Raw genomic sequence first — 5,417 nt, forward strand, 5'->3', positions numbered from 1 at the left:
GGGCCGTCACATTTCGCTATCTGGCGCCGCTTGCCAAGTGAGACGGCAGCGCACATCGTGGCTCAGTTACGCACGGTCGCAATTGAGCGAGGGCCATGTGACGAATTGTTAATGAACAATTCCATGGTGTTTAGGTTAGCAACTGTTCCGAGTTGCTGACCAGTTGTTCCAACTGACGAGTGGAGGATTTTTCTGAGATTTCATGCCGCTTACGCCCCGAATGGCAACGGAATCGTCAAGAGGAATCACCGGACAATCAAGAGGATTGCCAAGAGGGGAAGAATTATCTCCGAGGAGGCAACGTTTTGGGATAACGTCACACCTCGCAAGGGTACAGATGGGGGTTCGGTACCCTCGAGTTATCTGTATCGATATTCATGGCGAGTGCCTTTTGACGTCAATCTACGCAGGTTAGATGAGGTCAGTCAAGGCAAATTTGCTGTCGGCGATGAGGTCTGGGTGAAACCTTCGACTCCGTCATGCGCTAGGCAGTGGGCACCGGGAGTGATAACCGGAGTCGTTTCAAAGCACAATGTGTGCGTGAATGGCATGCCGAGGCATGGGAGGGATGTCTGCAAACGGCAGTTTGGCACTGACCGTAGTAGGGAAAATGGCATCCGTGAACTGGTCGAAGGCGGCCGGCCTAATCTAGATAGATTATGCGGTTCAGCTTGCCCACCCACCGCCTCAGCTGCATCCCTGTGAGGTAGCTGAGGTCTCGGAGGGGATGTGGAGGACGGTCCTCAGACTGCTGAGGATGAAGTTCAAAACATGGATGGTGAGCCTCAGACTGCTGGCGTTCCGTCCGGGGATTTAGATCCTGATGAGCCTGAGCTTCAACCGTCAATGCTCAGGCGGTCGCAGCAGGAGCGACGGCGTCCCCGGTATTTGGATGACTATGAGGGATATCTGGTAGCTTCTTAAAAGCTGGGGGAAATGTGAGTTAGTAGTCATGTGGTGCCCGATGGTAGCTTGGAAAGGTTCGTGGGCATGCGTCACCGGAAAAGCAAAAACAGCCATGTTGTCATTGGGAATCCGAGCTCCGTTTGCGTAGCTTGTGACTCTGTGCTCGTTGTGTGTTGCGTCATACTAGAAAGGATTATTAAGAGTCTTTCTGAGTCCTGGTGACTCATGAGTAAACCTATTGGTGTAGTCTGGCACTACGGTGTTTTCTGGTAAAACGTACAGGTGGAGTAAGGGTGACATAAGGGGAGGTTTTGGAGTATCACGGTTGACAGTCTGGTACTGCGTAATTTTTGCTTAGTAACTTACAGTGAAAGCTTCTAATTCCTTTAATTTGTAAATAAATGCTTAATTTCTTAAAGGTTAGATCAACTAAACATTTTATTCTTATAATTATTATATTTCAAATATCTATAGAGTCAAACTCGGATAGGTTTTAAAGGTTTTGCAAAAAATAAAATTTTACAAACATCCGCTTAGCAATGGTCCTTTGAAGATAAGGAAAAGCGTGGTAACCTTTGGATAAACTTAAAGAAAAATCGGCAAAATTGATCTTGGTTAAAACGCTCAAAAGAAAAAGATGTATTTTCTTCTGAGCATTTTAACAGCGATCAAGTTTTGCCAATTTTAATCTGAAAACGTCTTGGCAGTCACATCACCTAAAACAACAAACAAATCTCAAGTGATAGAAAAATCTCTAATATTCTGAAAAAAAATTTTAAACTTTACATTAGAAGCATTTAATTTGAAACAAGCCATTTGTGCTTTTGATTTATATATAGTTTGTGTACGTACATGTATCTACTAATAAATACATGGACTTGTGACAGTGTTCTGATAGTGTGAACGCTCTGATAACTTGAACACTTTTGCTCGATCCAGTGAAGTTTGAGTTATTCATGCTTGACTGTACATACAAATTATGTATATGATATAAACTATTTTATCATATAAAATAATTATAATTGTTATTTAAATAGCATAATTAATATATATCATCATCCAATTGTATATGAATGATATTATTGTATGAACATAGACAAAAAACTCATTGATTATTTATTCTAATCTATTCTAATTCTGGTAGTGCCCAGGCCTGCCAACCCAAGAGTGGGTCAATGCTTGAGATTTGGTTTTGGGGCAATTGATGTATCAATGATAGTATATATAAAATTGTGGAAATTGGATCAAAAATCTCATTCATTTCTCACTCATCTTCATTTTTTCTTTGGTGTGATTGGGTGAGTCTTACTTTCAATGATTGAGTGTTGACAGGCCTGGTAGTGCTAACCAGTAGAGTAGGTGGAGTAATGTGTATGTATAAATTAATTAGTTGAACCTTTATGGTGATCACTTCATAAATGATTGGAACACAATACACCCACAGTTATTCATCGATGTCAATATGCTTCTTTGTTTTAGTCCTGAGAAGACAAGAAAGAGATGTGCCAGTGCAAGTGACAGTGATGAGTGTGGAGATTTAACAAAACCCCCGGTCGGCGATCAACTGATTGCTCGCATTAGATGCAAAGCCAGGCGTCTAGAGAAACTTGACTTGATCACTGATAAAAGGTAAGGCGCATTAGACACCATCAACAAACACCTAGTTCTCATCCGAATGTTAATTCCTTCGTCTCAAAGCTGTGGTGTGTATAAAAAAATGTCTTACTTTTAATAGCACATGTGCTAAAGAACATAGAGAAGATGAACCAGATGGCATGCAGGAAGAGGAAAGAAAAGCTGAAGGTGATTTTACCAGGTGAGTTTTTTGTTATCAAATAATTATGTAGGAGAGTACACCCGAGCCTTGACAACAATTGATCAGGTTGACGAGTCCCCTAGATGAGAGATTGACTTGCAACCTTTCAATAAATTTTTTATCCAGTGCACTGTCCCTTATGCTTTAGAGATAATATTAGCCACAAAGGTTTCATGCGTATGATACACAGGTTTCATGTGTATGGTACACATGGTTCATGTGTATGGTACACAGGTTTCACATGTACCATACACATAAACTGATTTTGATACATGTGTACCAATACACATTATATGTGTATGGTACACACAGGTATCAAAGACAGATAATATGCATGCTGCACATGTAATTAACTTGTTTTGGTTATCAAGAGTCATTGCTATGGAATCTACTACCGGTTACACTGCGTAAAATTGTAAATGCTAATTCTTTCAAAAATGAACTGAAGCGCTACCTCAGACAACCAGACTAGACTAAACCAACTAAACAGACTTCTGCTGACTCTACTTTCAGGTTCTGCGTCTTGATTAGCCTTGCTATTGCGCACAGGGACCTCATCATCACCTTCCCTGTAGTGACATTTTTTCTATTTTTCTTGTCCTTTTATACTGTGAGAAACACTCTTCATATTATTTTTTTGTAGTTATATTATAAATAAAAGTAAACAAACAAACATGAAACCTGCAGATAATGGAGGCGTTGATATCACACAATATCTATCTGGATCAAAACAATTTTGATATTCTACTACCAAGTTCTCTGGAAGACAAGTAAATTGAGGAAAGCCCATGATAGCATTACATACTTAGTTCAGATATTTAAGAGTCATACCATACACATGCCTGTCAATCATGCATACCTACCATAGTTGAAAGCTAATCAAACAGATAACCATAAATGTACAATTTCTTGTTGAAGTGAAGAAGAAGGTGGTGGAAAAGATGAAGATGCGTGGTGGAAGAACAGTGGAAGGTATGTAGTAAAACTTAGTTTCTGCTGGACAGTGTATGCATTAATTGGAAAGCCAATGTAATTTTAGGTGACAATTTCCATTATGAATTGTAGCTGGAATCAAATATTGTTTGTGTTGTCCGCACACCTCCCACCCTATTCCACACTTCGGAATAGGGTAAAGTAAGAACAATGTATTTTTCGGTCGTTTGCATTTTTTATGTTATAATGTAACAAAATGATATAACACACAGGAACAAACAGTCTAGACGGAACATCCATTGGCTTTTGTCGACAATTTACCAAGATGCAAACTATATGTTGTTGTTCTAACCCTACTCTCCTACTTTGCCTAAGCGGTGAGACAGTGTGGAGAACAGATGCATGGTGGAATGTATATATGCTAAGTTCCAATATATGCTATGTTGTTGTTCTCAAATCCCAGACAAGGTTAAACGTTGCTGCCATCTGCATTTATGTTATAGAGTCCTAGATAAAGAAGAGCAGCAGAGGACCACTAAGCATCTCATCATACCTAATACACGTCCGCCCAAACCAGTACCTGCATTAGTATTTCCAAAACTTGATTCACCAAAACCAGATCACCAGCAACAACCTGGACCTCTTAATCCAACACAACCATATAATCACCTATACATGCAGCCATACCCACAACCATATCCACAACCATACCCACAACCATATCCACAACCATACCCACAACCATATCCACCACCGTACCCACAACCCTATCCATACCATCCGCAATCGTACCAGCGACCACAGCCATACCATCAACTGCATCAACCATATCCACAACCATACATACAACCATATCCAGGTTATCCCTATCAGCCGTTTACTTACCAGCCCCATTACCCTGTGACCAATACGAACAAACCACGGACAACAACTCCCCCTAGTGCATCACCTGTACCTGGGAATACAAGATGTAAGTTAAGCTATTATTTATTAGTGGTCATACAGAAAGTCATGTTTTATTATTAGCTATTATTACTTATTATTTTCCCTCAAATGATTCATTTTGTAGTTAGTGTTTTCATGAAACTAAGAGATACTGCATACTACTTTTTAGTGACCAGCATAGAGGAGATTGAGGAGTTTTATGAGTTTCTGTTACAACAAGTCAAGAGTGGCGCCACAAAGAGTGAGGCTCTGAAAAAATGTAATAAAGATTTTACCTCACTGAGAAGTGTGGCGCCAATAATTCAACTAAAGGTTACACGGCCCGACAAGTTCCGTGAGGTTAGTTTATTCATTGACTATCTTTTAAGCATTGCCTAATATCAATTCTTATTAATGCAACCGTTTGGTAATTGTCAGCTACAAGCTATGCACCTGACCTAACCACCATAGCACCAAATAGGCCATGAGTCTTATCTGTATTACAACTGCAACGTGATTTTCAGATATTCATGGCTACGTAAAACTGTAAATTAGTATCAAACAGCAATCAATTTTTTTTGCATTTTTGTTAGTTGATATTTTGTGGAATATTTTGACAGATAATCAATGAATGGGATGGGAGGAGCCTAGGGGATCTAGGATTGAGATGCAGGCCTCACATAATCGAACCTCTGAAAGAAGAAGCTAAGAATGCGGGAATGCTGCTGGAGTGAATGGTTGGAAACAAAAGAGTCAAGTAACTGCCAAGAAATTAGCTTTGTCTAGAAATATCATTGAACATTTTTAAGGCGATGTTATTTTTTGCATTTATACATAA

General features: G+C 39.7%; 1 long non-coding RNA gene across 1 annotated transcript; it reads left to right on the forward strand.

Moving 5' to 3' along the window:
• The first annotated feature begins 2,635 nt into the window (after window positions 1–2,635).
• On the forward strand, window positions 2,636–4,246 carry LOC137401194 (uncharacterized). The gene is made up of 3 exons (XR_010979297.1): window positions 2,636–2,722; window positions 3,641–3,694; window positions 4,159–4,246. It is a non-coding gene; the product is annotated as an uncharacterized lncRNA (long non-coding RNA).
• Window positions 4,247–5,417: the final 1,171 nt, after the last annotated feature.

Source organism: Watersipora subatra, chromosome 7 (assembly GCF_963576615.1).
Source record: "Watersipora subatra chromosome 7, tzWatSuba1.1, whole genome shotgun sequence".
In the NCBI taxonomy this organism is placed as follows: domain Eukaryota; kingdom Metazoa; phylum Bryozoa; class Gymnolaemata; order Cheilostomatida; family Watersiporidae; genus Watersipora; species Watersipora subatra.